The following is a 19,801-nucleotide window of genomic DNA, read 5'->3' as shown; positions in this document are numbered from 1 at the left end:
GGCACTGCTGGGAGGACTCTGCACCCACCCCTCCTGTCTCTGGGCACTGCTGGGAGGACTCTGCACCCACCCCTCCTGTCTCTGGGCACTGCTGGGAGGACTCTGCACCCACCCCTCCTGTCTCTGGGCACTGCTGTGAGTGTTAGGCACCCACCCCTCCTGCGTCTGGGCACTGCTGGGTGGACTCTGCACCCACCCCTCCTGCGTCTGGGCACTGCTGGGAGGACTCTGCACCCATCCCTCCTGCGTCTGGGCACTGCTGGGAGGACTCTGCACCCACCCCTCCTGTCTCTGGGCACTGCTGGGTGGACTCTGCACCCACCCCTCCTGCGTCTGGGCACTGCTGGGAGGACTCTGCACCCACCCCTCCTGTCTCTGGGCACTGCTGGGTGGACTCTGCACCCACCCCTCCTGCGTCTGGGCACTGCTGGGAGGACTCTGCACCCACCCCTCCTGTCTCTGGGCACTGCTGGGAGGACTCTGCACCCACCCCTCCTGTCTCTGGGCACTGCTGGGAGGACTCTGCACCCACCCCTCCTGTCTCTGGGCACTGCTGGGAGGACTCTGCACCCACCCCTCCTGTCTCTGGGCACTGCTGGGAGGACTCTGCACCCACCCCTCCTGTCTCTGGGCACTGCTGTGAGTGTTAGGCACCCACCCCTCCTGCGTCTGGGCACTGCTGGGTGGACTCTGCACCCACCCCTCCTGCGTCTGGGCACTGCTGGGAGGACTCTGCACCCACCCCTCCTGCGTCTGGGCACTGCTGGGAGGACTCTGCACCCACCCCTCCTGTCTCTGGGCACTGCTGGGTGGACTCTGCACCCACCCCTCCTGCGTCTGGGCACTGCTGGGAGGACTCTGCACCCACCCCTCCTGTCTCTGGGCACTGCTGGGAGGACTCTGCACCCACCCCTCCTGCGTCTGGGCACTGCTGGGAGGACTCTGCACCCACCCCTCCTGTCTCTGGGCACTGCTGGGAGGACTCTGCACCCACCCCTCCTGTCTCTGGGCACTGCTGGGAGGACTCTGCACCCACCCCTCCTGCATCTGGGCACTGCTGGGAGGACTCTGCACCCACCCCTCCTGTCTCTGGGCACTGCTGGGTGGACTCTGCACCCACCCCTCCTGCGTCTGGGCACTGCTGGGAGGACTCTGCACCCACCCCTCCTGTCTCTGGGCACTGCTGGGAGGACTCTGCACCCACCCCTCCTGTCTCTGGGCACTGCTGGGAGGACTCTGCACCCACCCTCTGCACCCACCCCTCCTGTCTCTGGGCACTGCTGGGAGGACTCTGCACCCACCCCTCCTGTCTCTGGGCACTGCTGTGAGTGTTAGGCACCCACCCCTCCTGCGTCTGGGCACTGCTGGGAGGACTCTGCACCCACCCCTCCTGTGTGTGGGCACTGCTGTGAGTGTTAGGCACCCACCCCTCCTGCGTCTGGGCACTGCTGGAGGACTCTGCACCCACCCCTCCTGTCTCTGGGCACTGCTGGGTGGACTCTGCACCCACCCCTCCTGTCTCTGGGCACTGCTGGGAGGACTCTGCACCCACCCCTCCTGTCTCTGGGCACTGCTGTGAGTGTTAGGCACCCACCCCTCCTGCGCCTGGGCACTGCTGGGAGGACTCTGCACCCACCCCTCCTGTCTCTGGGCACTGCTGGGAGGACTCTGCACCCACCCCTCCTATCTCTGGGCACTGCTGGGAGGACTCTGCACCCACCCCTCCTGTGTCTGGGCACTGCTGGGAGGACTCTGCACCCACCCCTCCTATCTCTGGGCACTGCTGGGAGGACTCTGCACCCACCCCTCCTGTCTCTGGGCACTGCTGTGAGTGTTAGGCACCCACCCCTCCTGCGTCTGGGCACTGCTGGGAGGACTCTGCACCCACCCCTCCTGCGTCTGGGCACTGCTGGGAGGACTCTGAACACACCCCTCCTGTCTCTGGGCACTGCTGGGAGGACTCTGCACCCACCCCTCCTGTCTCTGGGCACTGCTGGGTGGACTCTGCACCCACCCCTCCTGCGCCTGGGCACTGCTGGGAGAACTCTGCACCCACCCCTCCTGTCTCTGGGCACTGCTGGGAGGACTCTGCACCCACCCCTCCTGTCTCTGGGCACTGCTGGGAGGACTCTGCACCCACCCCTCCTGTCTCTGGGCACTGCTGGGAGGGCTCTGCACCCACCCCTCCTGTCTCTGGGCACTGCTGTGAGTGTTAGGCACCCACCCCTCCTGCATCTGGGCACTGCTGGGTGGACTCTGCACCCACCCCTCCTGCGTCTGGGCACTGCTGGGAGGACTCTGCACCCACCCCTCCTGCGTCTGGGCACTGCTGGGAGGACTCTGCACCCACCCCTCCTGTCTCTGGGCACTGCTGGGTGGACTCTGCACCCACCCCTCCTGCGTCTGGCACTGCTGGGGGGACTCTGCACCCACCCCTCCTGTCTCTGGGCACTGCTGGGTGGACTCTGCACCCACCCCTCCTGCGTCTGGGCACTGCTGGGAGGACTCTGCACCCACCCCTCCTGTCTCTGGGCACTGCTGGGAGGACTCTGCACCCACCCCTCCTGTCTCTGGGCACTGCTGGGAGGACTCTGCACCCACCCCTCCTGTCTCTGGGCACTGCTGGGAGGACTCTGCACCCACCCCTCCTGTCTCTGGGCACTGCTGTGAGTGTTAGGCACCCACCCCTCCTGCGTCTGGGCACTGCTGGGTGGACTCTGCACCCACCCCTCCTGCGTCTGGGCACTGCTGGGAGGACTCTGCACCCACCCCTCCTGCGTCTGGGCACTGCTGGGAGGACTCTGCACCCACCCCTCCTGTCTCTGGGCACTGCTGGGTGGACTCTGCACCCACCCCTCCTGCATCTGGGCACTGCTGGGAGGACTCTGCACCCACCCCTCCTGTCTCTGGGCACTGCTGGGAGGACTCTGCACCCACCCCTCCTGTCTCTGGGCACTGCTGGGAGGACTCTGCACCCACCCCTCCTGTCTCTGGGCACTGCTGGGAGGACTCTGCACCCACCCCTCCTGTCTCTGGGCGCTGCTGTGAGTGTTAGGCACCCACCCCTCCTGCGTCTGGGCACTGCTGGGAGGACTCTGCACCCACCCCTCCTGTCTCTGGGCACTGCTGGGTAGACTCTGCACCCACCCCTCCTGCGTCTGGGCACTGCTGGGAGGACTCTGCACCCACCCCTCCTGTCTCTGGGCACTGCTGGGAGGACTCTGCACCCACCCCTCCTGTCTCTGGGCACTGCTGGGAGGACTCTGCACCCACCCTCTGCACCCACCCCTCCTGTCTCTGGGCACTGCTGGGAGGACTCTGCACCCACCCCTCCTGTCTCTGGGCACTGCTGTGAGTGTTAGGCACCCACCCCTCCTGCGTCTGGGCACTGCTGGGAGGACTCTGCACCCACCCCTCCTGTGTGTGGGCACTGCTGTGAGTGTTAGGCACCCACCCCTCCTGCGTCTGGGCACTGCTGGAGGACTCTGCACCCACCCCTCCTGTCTCTGGGCACTGCTGGGTGGACTCTGCACCCACCCCTCCTGTCTCTGGGCACTGCTGGGAGGACTCTGCACCCACCCCTCCTGTCTCTGGGCACTGCTGTGAGTGTTAGGCACCCACCCCTCCTGCGCCTGGGCACTGCTGGGAGGACTCTGCACCCACCCCTCCTGTCTCTGGGCACTGCTGGGAGGACTCTGCACCCACCCCTCCTATCTCTGGGCACTGCTGGGAGGACTCTGCACCCACCCCTCCTGTGTCTGGGCACTGCTGGGAGGACTCTGCACCCACCCCTCCTGTCTCTGGGCACTGCTGTGAGTGTTAGGCACCCACCCCTCCTGCGTCTGGGCACTGCTGGGAGGACTCTGAACACACCCCTCCTGTCTCTGGGCACTGCTGGGAGGACTCTGCACCCACCCCTCCTGTCTCTGGGCACTGCTGGGTGGACTCTGCACCCACCCCTCCTGTCTCTGGGCACTGCTGGGAGGACTCTGAACACACCCCTCCTGTCTCTGGGCACTGCTGGGAGGACTCTGCACCCACCCCTCCTGTCTCTGGGCACTGCTGGGAGGACTCTGCACCCACCCCTCCTGTCTCTGGGCACTGCTGGGAGGACTCTGCACCCACCCCTCCTGTCTCTGGGCACTGCTGTGAGTGTTAGGCACCCACCCCTCCTGTCTCTGGGCACTGCTGGGAGGACTCTGCACCCACCCCTCCTGTCTCTGGGCACTGCTGGGAGGACTCTGCACCCACCCCTCCTGTCTCTGGGCACTGCTGTGAGTGTTAGACACCCACCCCTCCTGCATCTGGGCACTGCTGGGTGGACTCTGCACCCACCCCTCCTGCGTCTGGGCACTGCTGGGAGGACTCTGCACCCAACCCTCCTGCGTCTGGGCACTGCTGGGAGGACTCTGCACCCACCCCTCCTGCGTCTGGGCACTGCTGGGAGGACTCTGCACCCACCCCTCCTGTCTCTGGGCACTGCTGGGTGGACTCTGCACCCACCCCTCCTGCGTCTGGGCACTGCTGGGAGGACTCTGCACCCACCCCTCCTGTCTCTGGGCACTGCTGGGAGGACTCTGCACCCACCCCTCCTGTCTCTGGGCACTGCTGGGAGGACTCTGCACCCACCCCTCCTGTCTCTGGGCACTGCTGGGAGGACTCTGCACCCACCCCTCCTGTCTCTGGGCGATGCTGTGAGTGTTAGGCACCCACCCCTCCTGCGTCTGGGCACTGCTGGGAGGACTCTGCACCCACCCCTCCTGTCTCTGGGCACTGCTGGGTGGACTCTGCACCCACGCCTCCTGCGTCTGGGCACTGCTGGGAGGACTCTGCACCCACCCCTCCTGTCTCTGGGCACTGCTGGGAGGACTCTGCACCCACCCCTCCTGTCTCTGGGCACTGCTGGGAGGACTCTGCACCCACCCTCTGCACCCACCCCTCCTGTCTCTGGGCACTGCTGGGAGGACTCTGCACCCACCCCTCCTGTCTCTGGGCACTGCTGTGAGTGTTAGGCACCCACCCCTCCTGCGTCTGGGCACTGCTGGGAGGACTCTGCACCCACCCCTCCTGTGTGTGGGCACTGCTGTGAGTGTTAGGCACCCACCCCTCCTGCGTCTGGGCACTGCTGGAGGACTCTGCACCCACCCCTCCTGTCTCTGGGCACTGCTGGGTGGACTCTGCACCCACCCCTCCTGTCTCTGGGCACTGCTGGGAGGACTCTGCACCCACCCCTCCTGTCTCTGGGCACTGCTGTGAGTGTTAGGCACCCACCCCTCCTGCGCCTGGGCACTGCTGGGAGGACTCTGCACCCACCCCTCCTGTCTCTGGGCACTGCTGGGAGGACTCTGCACCCACCCCTCCTATCTCTGGGCACTGCTGGGAGGACTCTGCACCCACCCCTCCTGTGTCTGGGCACTGCTGGGAGGACTCTGCACCCACCCCTCCTATCTCTGGGCACTGCTGGGAGGACTCTGCACCCACCCCTCCTGTCTCTGGGCACTGCTGTGAGTGTTAGGCACCCACCCCTCCTGCGTCTGGGCACTGCTGGGAGGACTCTGCACCCACCCCTCCTGCGTCTGGGCACTGCTGGGAGGACTCTGAACACACCCCTCCTGTCTCTGGGCACTGCTGGGAGGACTCTGCACCCACCCCTCCTGTCTCTGGGCACTGCTGGGTGGACTCTGCACCCACCCCTCCTGCGCCTGGGCACTGCTGGGAGAACTCTGCACCCACCCCTCCTGTCTCTGGGCACTGCTGGGAGGACTCTGCACCCACCCCTCCTGTCTCTGGGCACTGCTGGGAGGACTCTGCACCCACCCCTCCTGTCTCTGGGCACTGCTGGGAGGGCTCTGCACCCACCCCTCCTGTCTCTGGGCACTGCTGTGAGTGTTAGGCACCCACCCCTCCTGCGTCTGGGCACTGCTGGGTGGACTCTGCACCCACCCCTCCTGCGTCTGGGCACTGCTGGGAGGACTCTGCACCCACCCCTCCTGCGTCTGGGCACTGCTGGGAGGACTCTGCACCCACCCCTCCTGTCTCTGGGCACTGCTGGGTGGACTCTGCACCCACCCCTCCTGCGTCTGGCACTGCTGGGAGGACTCTGCACCCACCCCTCCTGTCTCTGGGCACTGCTGGGTGGACTCTGCACCCACCCCTCCTGCGTCTGGGCACTGCTGGGAGGACTCTGCACCCACCCCTCCTGTCTCTGGGCACTGCTGGGAGGACTCTGCACCCACCCCTCCTGTCTCTGGGCACTGCTGGGAGGACTCTGCACCCACCCCTCCTGTCTCTGGGCACTGCTGGGAGGACTCTGCACCCACCCCTCCTGTCTCTGGGCACTGCTGGGAGGACTCTGCACCCACCCCTCCTGTCTCTGGGCACTGCTGTGAGTGTTAGGCACCCACCCCTCCTGCGTCTGGGCACTGCTGGGTGGACTCTGCACCCACCCCTCCTGCGTCTGGGCACTGCTGGGAGGACTCTGCACCCACCCCTCCTGCGTCTGGGCACTGCTGGGAGGACTCTGCACCCACCCCTCCTGTCTCTGGGCACTGCTGGGTGGACTCTGCACCCACCCCTCCTGCATCTGGGCACTGCTGGGAGGACTCTGCACCCACCCCTCCTGTCTCTGGGCACTGCTGGGAGGACTCTGCACCCACCCCTCCTGTCTCTGGGCACTGCTGGGAGGACTCTGCACCCACCCCTCCTGTCTCTGGGCACTGCTGGGAGGACTCTGCACCCACCCCTCCTGTCTCTGGGCGCTGCTGTGAGTGTTAGGCACCCACCTCTCCTGCGTCTGGGCACTGCTGGGAGGACTCTGCACCCACCCCTCCTGTCTCTGGGCACTGCTGGGTAGACTCTGCACCCACCCCTCCTGCGTCTGGGCACTGCTGGGAGGACTCTGCACCCACCCCTCCTGTCTCTGGGCACTGCTGGGAGGACTCTGCACCCACCCTCTGCACCCACCCCTCCTGTCTCTGGGCACTGCTGGGAGGACTCTGCACCCACCCCTCCTGTCTCTGGGCACTGCTGTGAGTGTTAGGCACCCACCCCTCCTGCGTCTGGGCACTGCTGGGAGGACTCTGCACCCACCCCTCCTGTGTGTGGGCACTGCTGTGAGTGTTAGGCACTCACCCCTCCTGCGTCTGGGCACTGCTGGAGGACTCTGCACCCACCCCTCCTGTCTCTGGGCACTGCTGGGTGGACTCTGCACCCACCCCTCCTGTCTCTGGGCACTGCTGGGAGGACTCTGCACCCACCCCTCCTGTCTCTGGGCACTGCTGTGAGTGTTAGGCACCCACCCCTCCTGCGCCTGGGCACTGCTGGGAGGACTCTGCACCCACCCCTCCTGTCTCTGGGCACTGCTGGGAGGACTCTGCACCCACCCCTCCTATCTCTGGGCACTGCTGGGAGGACTCTGCACCCACCCCTCCTGTGTCTGGGCACTGCTGGGAGGACTCTGCACCCACCCCTCCTGTCTCTGGGCACTGCTGTGAGTGTTAGGCACCCACCCCTCCTGCGTCTGGGCACTGCTGGGAGGACTCTGAACACACCCCTCCTGTCTCTGGGCACTGCTGGGAGGACTCTGCACCCACCCCTCCTGTCTCTGGGCACTGCTGGGTGGACTCTGCACCCACCCCTCCTGTCTCTGGGCACTGCTGGGAGGACTCTGAACACACCCCTCCTGTCTCTGGGCACTGCTGGGAGGACTCTGCACCCACCCCTCCTGTCTCTGGGCACTGCTGGGAGGACTCTGCACCCACCCCTCCTGTCTCTGGGCACTGCTGGGAGGACTCTGCACCCACCCCTCCTGTCTCTGGGCACTGCTGTGAGTGTTAGGCACCCACCCCTCCTGTCTCTGGGCACTGCTGGGAGGACTCTGCACCCACCCCTCCTGTCTCTGGGCACTGCTGGGAGGACTCTGCACCCACCCCTCCTGTCTCTGGGCACTGCTGTGAGTGTTAGACACCCACCCCTCCTGCATCTGGGCACTGCTGGGTGGACTCTGCACCCACCCCTCCTGCGTCTGGGCACTGCTGGGAGGACTCTGCACCCAACCCTCCTGCGTCTGGGCACTGCTGGGTGGACTCTGCACCCACCCCTCCTGCGTCTGGGCACTGCTGGGAGGACTCTGCACCCACCCCTCCTGTCTCTGGGCACTGCTGGGAGGACTCTGCACCCACCCCTCATGTCTCTGGGCACTGCTGGGAGGACTCTGCACCCACCCCTCCTGTCTCTGGGCACTGCTGGGAGGACTCTGCACCCACCCCTCCTGTCTCTGGGCACTGCTGGGAGGACTCTGCACCCACCCCTCCTGTCTCTGGGCACTGCTGTGAGTGTTAGGCACCCACCCCTCCTGCGTCTGGGCACTGCTGGGAGGACTCTGCACCCATCCCTCCTGTGTGTGGGCACTGCTGTGAGTGTTAGGCACCCACCCCTCCTGCGTCTGGGCACTGCTGGGAGGACTCTGCACCCACCCCTCCTGTCTCTGGGCACTGCTGGGAGGACTCTGCACCCACCCCTCCTGTCTCTGGGCACTGCTGTGAGTGTTAGGCACCCACCCCTCCTGCGTCTGGGCACTGCTGGGAGGACTCTGCACCCACCCCTCCTGTCTCTGGGCACTGCTGGGAGGACTCTGCACCCACCCCTCCTGTCTCTGGGCACTGCTGGGAGGACTCTGCACCCACCCCTCCTGTGTCTGGGCACTGCTGGGAGGACTCTGCACCCACCCCTCCTGTCTCTGGGCACTGCTGTGAGTGTTAGGCACCCACCCCTCCTGCGTCTGGGCACTGCTGGGAGGACTCTGCACCCACCCCTCCTGTCTCTGGGCACTGCTGGGTGGACTCTGCACCCACCCCTCCTGCGTCTGAGCACTGCTGGGAGGACTCTGCACCCACCCCTCCTGTCTCTGGGCACTGCTGGGAGGACTCTACACCCACCCCTCCTGTCTCTGGGCACTGCTGCGTGGACTCTGCACCCACTCCTCCTGTCTCTGGGCACTGCTGGGAGGACTCTGCACCCACCCCTCCTGTCTCTGGGCACTGCTGGGAGGACTCTGCACCCACCCCTCCTGTCTCTGGGCACTGCTGGGAGGACTCTGCACCCACCCCTCCTGCGTCTGGGCACTGCTGGGAGGACTCTGAACACACCCCTCCTATTTCAGGATATGTACGCTTAGAACATACACGGGTGTGGGTTCGCTCCATACGTACGCGGGTGGGGGTACGGGTCGTACTTACACTGTTGGGGTGGGGGTACGCTCCATACGTACGCGGGTGAGGGTACGGGTCATACATACACGGTTGGGGTGGGGGTACGCTCCATACGTACACGGGTGAGGGCACGGGTCGTACTTACACTGTTGGGGTGAGGGTACGCTCCATACGTACGTGGGTGAGGGTACGGGTCGTACTTACACTGTTGGGGTGGGGGTACGCTCCATACGTACGCGGGTGAGGGTACGGGTCGTACTTACACTGTTGGGGTGGGCGTACGCTCCATACGTACGCGGGTGAGGGTACGGGTCGTACTTACACTGTTGGGGTGGGGGTACGCTCCATGCGTACGCGGGTGAGGGTACGGGTCGTACTTACACTGTTGGGGTGGGGGTACGCTCCATACGTACGCGGGTGAGGGTTCGGGTCGTACTTACACTGTTGGGGTGGGGGTACGCTCCATTCGTACGCGGGTGAGGGTACGGGTCGTACTTACACTGTTGGGGTGGGGGTACGCTCCATACGTACATGGGTGAGGGTACGGGTCGTACTTACACTGTTGGGGTGGGGGTACGCTCCATGCGTACGCGGGTGAGGGTACGGGTCGTACTTACACTGTTGGGGTGGGGGTACGCTCCATACGTACGCGGGTGAGGGTACAGGTCGTACATACACGGTGGGGTGGGGGTACGCTCCATACGTACGCGGGTGAGGGTACGGGTCGTACTTACACTGTTGGGGTGGGGGTACGCTCCATACGTACGCGGTTGAGGGTACGGGTCGTACTTACACTGTTGGGGTGGGAGTACGATCCATACGTACGCGGGTGAGGGTACGGGTCGTACTTGCACTGTTGGGGTTGGGGGTGCGCACCATGCATACGGGGGTGGGGGTACGGTCCGTACATATCCGTCCCCACGCTATGTGATGCTTGTGCGGGCCGTACCCAGGCCTTTGCCACGTGGGTACAGCCGTCCCGCCATTGTTGGGGTGACGTAGGTGTGGGCGTGGTACGACTCGTACCCACGCTCTTAAGGCGTGGGTACGGGACGTACCTGTATTGTTGTGTTGCCGGTTCGCGTCGTCAAGCACTTCCGTTGTGGCGGACGCTGGCTTTGCTGGACACGCCCCCACCCCCTCGTAGTGACCAGGGCCTGGGGGTCAGGTATGTCCAGGGCATGTGTGCTGTGTGACTTTGGTGGGGGTTTTGTGGCCTGCCCCTGGTCCTGCCCCCCCCTTCCCCCCTCCCTTTGTTGTTCTGACCTTCTGCGGCGTCTGCGTCGTAACCTGTAGAGGAGGTCGACTGCTATGAGGGCCGGGATGACGCGTAGGTTCGGGTCCATGTCTGTCCGTCGTGTGCAGGTACTCCTTGTTCGCGTCGTCCTGATTTCCCGGTAGTTTTTGGCTGCCGGAAAATATTCACCGTGCGGGATGACGTCGGTGCGAATCGTAATTCCTGGTTCGTGAATGGCAGGCTGCGTGCGTCCCGACGTCACGTCCGCGCTTTCCCGGATCACATTTGTATGTTTATTTTCGTCGGTCGGGGTTTTGTACGATTCGTACGGAAATGGGATTTCCGTGCGAATCGTAATTCCATGTTTGTATATTTTTTCGACCGGGTACGCGTCGGACGGAGAATATGCTCCATCCGACGGTTCGTACCAGGTTTTTACCGGATCGTGATCGGCACCTTAATCTTGACATTGGGATTGTGTGGACCCTAAACTGTAACCACACCCTCCTCCGACATGTTTTCTGGATTCTGAGTGACATGGTCTCAAACAAACTCTGATGTCCAGCCTTGCTTCCCAGGCTGCTGAGAAATTAGGATACACAACAGACACAACCTAGACAGTTTGAGACTTTACTGCATTTTGTCCGGCACCTAAGTACCAAGGACTCAGTCTATCAAAAAAAGCTAACAGTAAACCTGAGAGGAGGGTCATGGGTGCTGGAAGCAGAGGTGCTGGGGGTGCTTCAGAATCCCAAAAGAAATCATACTGGCATTCAGAAGGTGGATGATCAATAAAGATTCCTTACATTTTTGTTTTCATCTTATCCCATTGCTGTGCCTTCAAAGACGTAGGTCAAATGTCAGACTGTGTCTACTGACAAATTGCCACTTGTTCTTTTAATACTGAGATTGGGGTTTACTTTTATTTCTATGTCCGCTAAATTAGAGGATTCGTAAAGTGAACTATCTAACAATCTTGCTTAAGTTAAGGGGGTGAGAAAGGAAACGATGTAAGATGTCAGTTATTTTTCTAACCCACAACATTTAAATTCCTGTAAGTTAACTGTACATATATTTCAAAACATATCAAATGGCAGGAAAGGCCAAATGAGGTAAATGTTTTGTAAGTATGGAGTGTGATGCAAATAAATGATAAATATTTGCTGAATCCTGATTTCCACACATTGTTGGGGTGCTATATAGTTTCATCAGTAAAACTGTGTCAGTGGAAATGTTGTGCCCATTTCAATTGAAAATGGACTATCTGTAAATGACAGTGTGCTATCATTCTGTGCTTTAGTAATATATTTGGGGCAGTGTACTCCAAAATGCACCACCAGCTACATACCATTTCCTTACCACTCTCCTGGTGAATGGACTGTGCTATACTTGTTCCATGTGCAACACTTGGATTTTTCTCAGTCCCTACGACTTCAGTGATGTAAAATTGAGGGAAGCACCCTGAGGTGATGAGGATGCAGGAAACAGATGACAGGAACAAGGTAAGCTTTGTAGGTTCTTTATTGTAGGATGTATGCGAGAGACCCCATCCTTCAACATCCAAGAGTAACTGCCACAGCGTTCAAGAAGTAACATTCTGCCTCAAGAACATTCCACATTAGAATATGCCAACACAGTATGACATAGACAAGTGACCTAAGCCCACTCTAGAACATTACATCATCTCCCTCTTACAACCTAGAACACTACTTAAAACACTACATCACCTCCCTTTTTCCCAAAACAACAAACCCAAAGAACAAAATAAAAAAAAAAAAAACTAAAAAAACAACACTGTGACTAACAATAAGCCTCAATCTTGAAATCTTCGAGGAATTCTCCTCAACCTGATAGGTCTCGACGATTCAGGTTGAGAAGAAATGGAGGGAACAGGTACAGCTTGAGACCCATCTCCCTCTACACATTTGGAAGGACATTTTGCAACCCTGTTAAGATTCCACACTCTATGATCCTGAGTTCTGACAGCATTACCTAGAAGTTTTATCACTTTAATTGGTTGACCAAATTTAGACTTCCCGAACCTCCTCTCAGGTAGCTTTACCCTGACCCAATCACCCACCTGAATAACCGTTCTCTTAACACTCTTCTTGTTGTCATACAACTCCTTTCTCTTAACCATTTTATCCATTTCACGATCCCTCCAACCTTCAGTTTTGTCAATAGGACCACCCAGTTCCAACCTTCTTGAAGTAACCCAAAGAGGATTCACCTGCGTGCTGGGGACCCTTCCTCTAAACAGAGTAAAAGGAGAAACACCAGTAGAGGAATGGGGTGTGACTCTATACTCATAAACCTTTTTAACAACAGCTTCCTCCCAGTCATACTCAGACACTAATGCCAGCTGCATAGTTTCCTTGAGCACCCTCACAAACCTCTCAACCACACCATTGCATTCAGGGTGATACAATGCAGCCCTTTTATGCAAAATCCCTCTTTCACGGAAAAATTCCTCCACCATACTAGACACAAACTGCACTCCATTGTCTGTCAGTACAGATGCTGGCAACCCTTCACCAGCAAAAAGACCATCAAGAAAGTTGATGACAGCAGCAGAATCAACACTGTTCACAATTTTGATGACTGGCCACCTGGAAAACATGTCCACGCAGACCAAAACATACTGATCTCGAGACTTCACCCTTACCGGTCCGAGAATGTCTACAGCTATATCAGACCAGGGACCATCTGCTTGCTTTCTGATAACCAAGGGTTGAGTCCTACATTTGAGAACCTTGTCACTACCCGCACACTGAGGACACGAGCGCACCAATCTTTCAATCATAGTGTCCATTGCAGGCCACCAATAACCTTCCCTCAGTCTTTCTTTCGTCTTTGCAATGCCCATGTGACTGGAATGAGCATTCTCAACCAATTTTTGGCGTACAGCAGTAGGAACAACCAGTCTACTTCCTCTAAAGAGGAGCCCATTAGAAAACGACAACTCGTCTCTGACATTCCAAAAACCCTTAATCTCCTCATCACACACATGCTTCTCACACCACCCATCACGAACAAAACAAACAACACGCTGAAGGACAGCATCATCCCTCAACACAGTATTCCATTCATCCTCAGTGACCACCCCCTGGGTGACCAGACACACACTCCATTCACCACCAGAAGCTTCACCCAAAAAATAATCCTCCTCATCATCACCTTCATCCGAAATAGTGGACCCACCAAGTCTTGACAAACAGTCAGCAAGAATATTGTTAGCACCAGGCAAGTACTGGACAACAAATTCAAATTCTTGCAATGCAACGACCCATCTCCTTATCCTATGTGACACACGGTCAATCCCTTTTTTCCCGAAAACTTCCTTCAACGGTTTGTGGTCTGAGACTACAACAAACCCTTTACCCCACAAAAATGTTCGCAGTTTACGAATCGCCCAGTACACAGCTAGAGCCTCTTTCTCAACGACCGAGTAATTGCACTCAGCCCCTCTGAGAGGCCTTGATATAAACAGAATGGTATTGTCCCCTGCATCACCGGACTGTAGTAACACAGCACCCAGTCCTTTGGAGCTGGCATCAGTCATAACATATGAATCCTTATTTGGATCAAAACTTGAAAGATTAGGAGCTTTTTTTAGATGATCCTTAATCAAATCAAACTCAGAACTACAAGATTCATCCCACTTGAATTCACAACCTTTCTTTAATAAGGCCCTGATCTTTTCTGTATTTTGAGCAAACCCAGGAACAAACTTATTATAGAACTCTGCCATCCCTAAAAACTTTGTGAGTTCGTCTCTACTTGCAGGATAATTCAACTTACAAATGGCCTCTACCAAAGACGGTTTTGGCTTAATTCCTGAGCCAGAAATCATATGGCCCAGGTACTCAATCTGCTTCACATCAAATTTGCACTTGTCCAACCTGAGAGTGAGACCAGAATCTTCCAACCTTGAGAGAACTTGATTTACCCTTTCATTGTGTTCTCCCAAACTGGACCCGTACACAAGGATGTCATCCTGATAGACTTTGACCCCACTAACACCCCGTAAAGCATTTTCCATCACCCTTTGAAATACCGATGCAGCTGATATTAAGCCAAAGGGCATTCTAAGAAATTTGAAAGTACCAAAAGGCGTGATGAAAGCAGTCAAATCTTGGCACGAGGGATGGAGTCTGACCTGATGGTAGGCCGAAGATAAATCTAGTGTAGAAAAGTGTGTGGCTTCACCTAACGATGACAACATTTCGGTGATGTTTGGAAGAGGGTAATGATCTACAACTACCGCCTTATTCAGTTCTCTCAAATCAATGCATAACCTGGCCTCTCCGTTGGCCTTTTGGGCCATAACTACCGGAGAAACCCACTCTGTGGCTTCAATTTCTTGAATGACCTCACTATCCAACAATTTTTTTAATTCCTCTTTCATTTTATCTCTTACCAATAAAGGAACATTCCTGACCTTGGCCACCACGGGAATAGAATCTTTTTTGAGTTTAATCAGGTGCACGTACTTTCTAAGACAGCCTAGTTTCTTTTCGAACACTTTAGGGAACTTACTTGTCCAAACACTGTTATCAGAGATGGAAGCAACAGTGGAAAGATCCCTCAAACACACCGAAGGAGATTCATTGGGATCTAAATAAACCCCAAGATCACGTTGGTGTGACCAACTGATTAATGAGTCCCCTTTCATTGAGACATAAATCTTCCCAGCCGTGATCCTCCCCTTGTAATCTATTGTTCCCATAAAATATCCCAACAGGCTTATGACCTGACCACCATAACCTCTAGGAATAATATCAGGCTTAAAAAGCTTCACTTTGTTGATTAAGTATTTTACATAGAAAATTTTTGGTACCAAAGTGATCTTGGCCCCGGAATCAAACAACATATCCACCTGATTGTCATTCACCAAAACCTTCTCTATAGGACCATCTGCTTGCTGACTGTAAATTTGTGAAACAATAAGATCGCCCTCATCTTGCTCATAGATGTCTACCTCATTCACCTTTTTTGTATTCTTGCTAGCCCTACAACACTTAGAAAAATGTCCTTTTCTTTTACAAATAGAACATGTAGCTTTCCAGCCAGGACAGTCTTTAAAGTTAGCCACATGTCCTGCATAACCACACCTAAAGCACTTTACAGAGAATTTTGGATTCCAGTTCTGACGTAAGATCTTAGAGGAACTTTGTCCAGATTGTACGAAGACTTTACCAAACTATCAGAATTCACATTAGGTTTTATGTTGATCTCTTTGACATCCGTGTCAGCACTTTTTTCAGAGATCGACCCCTTTTTTATGGCTTCAGAACAAGCCTTAGAGTGTTCGTGCATCTTTAAAGTAGTGATAACATCTTCCAGCGGTGGATTGTCTTTCTGCCAAAGTGCATCTTTCGCCTTCTCAATCGAGGACCCCAACATGAGTTGGTCTCTAAGTCTTTCCTCCAAGCTACCAGCAAACGAGCAAGTGGAAGCTAGTTTGCGCAACGATGTAACATATTGTTCCACAGTCTCATCATGCCTTTGAACCCTCTTACCAAAATGATATCTTTCTAAAACCATGCTCATTTTTGGTAAATAATGCAAATCCATCTTCTTAATACAGATTTCGTACTCATTGAGGGAGTCTCCATCAGGTAAATCTGGGAGATGTTCAAAGACTTCCTGGCCCTCTGAGCCAAGGCAATGTAAGAACAGAGCAGATTTTCTTTCTGCACTCAGAGACGTACCACACACCCTGGCGTAATTGGCAAAAACCTTTTTCCATTTTATCCATGGAATAGTGGGATCACCAGGAGCGGACAGAAAGAAAGGCGGAGCAGTGACGTTCTGCATGACCGCAAAGAGAAGAAGTGAACAGCAAGAGAAAAAAAAAAACAAAAGATGGAATGTAAAAAATATGTGAGCAGGCTACAAAACCTCTTCTTTTATCTAAAATAAACAGATGCCTATGTCTGCATTACTTAAGGTACGTAAGCATATTTTAAAACAATGAGACATGCACATCAACACCTTGTAACCCCTAAACGATCTGCAAATGAGGAGGGCTGAGCAGATCAGCGTAGGGAGAGAAAACGAGGCTATGCAGATCAGCGTTGTCACTAAATGTCCAGACAAGTCACTGTAAACCCAAAAACGATCTGCAAAGAAAAACCACAAAGCTGTGCAGATCAGCGTTGCCAAAATGTGAAAATACTAGACAGTACCTTGTTTTCCAGCCCTGGAACTTCTAACTGCCTCTACTTGCGTGTGCTCCGTAAGCGTAAATTGGTGTTTCCAAACGCAGGGTGAGTTGCCAGGTAACTCTGCGAAAGACGGAGGAGACAGAGACGTGTACGGAGTGACGTCAAAGCTTCCCCCGTTGCTTGGTGACTGGAAACAATAGCGGAGACTGCAGCGTGTGCGGAACGACGTCAAAGCTTCCAACGTTTCTTGGTGACAAGAAGCAGCTTGAGCCCAGCGCGAGGTGAGTTGCTAGGCAACGCTGCGAGCGCGCACGAGCTTTCAGAAGTTAAAAACAAAACAACAAAAAAAAACTTTATTGATGCCTGCGAGTGTCCGACCCCTTTCTTAGGATTCAGGCAGAAGCAAACGGCGTAGTGGGCAGGTGGGCCGCTTGATTCAGGCAGAAGCAAACGGCGTAGTGGGCAGTTGGGGCGCAGACGCTCTCCAAAGGCCAGGGAAATCACCGCGGCAGCAATCGTGGTCCCGATAGGATCTCCCACACGCCTCGATGATCGGCAGTAAAAGCGACAGCAGAAGAGTGCGCGAATTGAATCCGAGGCAGCCCAAAGCCCAAAGAAAGCAGCGAGTTGGGGTCTCTCGACAATCACAATTTCCAGTCGTCGCCAAAATGAGGTGATGAGGATGCAGGAAACAGATGACAGGAACAAGGTAAGCTTTGTAGGTTCTTTATTGTAGGATGTATGCGAGAGACCCCATCCTTCAACATCCAAGAGTAACTGCCACAGCGTTCAAGAAGTAACATTCTGCCTCAAGAACATTCCACATTAGAATATGCCAACACAGTATGACATAGACAAGTGACCTAAGCCCACTCTAGAACATTACATCATCTCCCTCTTACAACCTAGAACACTACTTAAAACACTACACACCCCCATTCTGAAAATGGTTCCAGCTCCACTGAGGAATACATTCCAACCCAATCCTGTAGAGCAACATTAGCCACAGGGTCCCACTGTGTTTGTGGCGCAGCACGTTTACACATAAGCGCTATGTTTTCGGTAGAGTGCTAGCATACAGCTTTTTTACTTTTTCCAATTTTAACTGCCCTCCTTACCGATCTGCGTGTTAAATATGTATTTGTTTGGAAAGCCAGCTCTGACCAGATACTGAGTGTAGTCAATTGAGTTATGCAGAATCTAAGTTCCCAACTGTCTGCCACCACCTGGAGTAAAATGATATTGGTCATCACGATTACTGGAGAACAGAGTGTAGAAAGGGCATAACTCAGTCCTCCAGGTGTAGTGCATCCGGATGGGACAGCAGGAGTGAGTGCACAACACCCACCACCAAACTGCAGGGTAACCTCAAACCAACGCACAAAGAAAAGACCACACAAGCTGGAACATCATGAGGATATGAAAAAGGCCAGATACTCACGAAATACTACTGAGAAATGAGAAAGATGGCTTCTACGATTTTGATATTAATATTAGCAAAAGCTACTGCATCACGGTGTTAATGGCTTAACGCTTTGATAATAGATGTATGTGTAACTTATTACCAAAACTTTCCTCTTACAAAGCAACACAAATGTTCAGACAGAATGCGTCCTCAGTGGTCGTGGAAAGACCCGTCAATCAGACTAAAAGGCCTTGGAGGACAGACAGGGACCTTGTGCAACCTGTTGTTACAGCCTTCTTGTGAAACGCCCCCTGGGCTGTAAGAACCGTGAGCAGGACTCCTCTCAGCTCACCAGATCTGTACACAACTAACAGACGGGTGCTTGGATTGGTTAATAGAAGGGCGAGGACGTCACCATTGGCTGGCACTTCACCCAGACAACGCGTTCAATAAGCAAGCCAATGTCTGACTGTGCACACTTCTGAAATTCTATCTGATGCAACCAGCGGGCGATAACCTCTTGCTTCTAAGGCCAGGAGCCAAGCAGCAGCTCGTAGAACAAACCGTGAAAACGCACCAAGAATCTCTTCGGTGTTCTGTTACCAAGAGCAAATATTGCAACAACTGCGTCGCTGCAGTGCAGCCAAACACTCTCTGGCTTCGAGCTAATCGCTTTCAGAATGAGGATGCAAACACACGTCTAAAACTGCAATTTAGCTGTGTTCTATAAACTCCATCACAGAGAACCGAGTGTGCGATGCAGAGGAATGTGTTGTTCGCAAACCAGCTTCTATCTACAAGCTGAACACTAGCTGGGGTGCAACCACCTCTGCAATTGGCTACGAATACAGGGATGGGTGGCTGCAACAAGCAGCAGTCCTGCATCCCTCTGTTCGTATCCCAAACATTACATTATTGTTAAAGCATAAGGTGGCCATTTAATGGCGGGTCATGCTTCGTTTCATAAAAAATGCAAAGTTTTCCATTTGAGAAGGCTTCGAAGGAAGCATACAGTGGTACATCGAACCGCTCTCTGATACCATGAGGCTGATGACGCCGGATTCTTATCTACCTTACCATTACCAAGAATCCTCTCAGGTCGCCAGGATCTTTTTATCTGCTAAATAGTGTAGAGGGGAGGAAGTCAAATTTTAACACATAGGTAATAATTTACTTTACTCTCTGAAAGGACCACTTACTCCGAGTCTCAATTTTGGGAATTTATTACAACCAAGAATAACTGTACACACAAACACCTCAATACAAGGTGAAGAAAATAAATGGGCACTAATACGAAGGAAATACTACGCAGAAGCCTCATCTGACTCAGAATAAGAAGAATTATCAATTCCAGTAACTTCGGAAATGCGAAAATTACTCCATTCTCTACATTAGAAGTCATTAGCTTGCAAGAAAATCAGTTAGTCTATCCCTACTCTATCTCTAAGGTGACATCCCTACTTAACATTTTACCTTCCAGGCAAGAGAGTAAAAAGGCGTCAGAAGTGAAGACTTCCTTAGAAGTACACTCACTTAGTCAGAGCTCGCTCTAAGATGCTCCTTCTAGCTTCCCATCTAAGCCTTGACTGCTCAGCCCTCGGGGCACTGTCCCTAATACAAAATCCCCAAAACATAGAACAAGCCCTCCAGCACACCTGTTCAGCCAGGTCTTCTTCCAGTACTTTTCCAGCAAAACTTGTATCCCATCCAGCGACGGTTAACTTGACCTTGGGTCCCAGGCACCTGCTTCTGCCGAAAGTATCATCCCTAAATTCCGGTG

This window comes from Triturus cristatus, chromosome 7 (assembly GCF_964204655.1).
Source record: "Triturus cristatus chromosome 7, aTriCri1.1, whole genome shotgun sequence".
Taxonomy (NCBI): domain Eukaryota; kingdom Metazoa; phylum Chordata; class Amphibia; order Caudata; family Salamandridae; genus Triturus; species Triturus cristatus.
Note: the sequence above shows the minus strand (reverse complement) of the source record.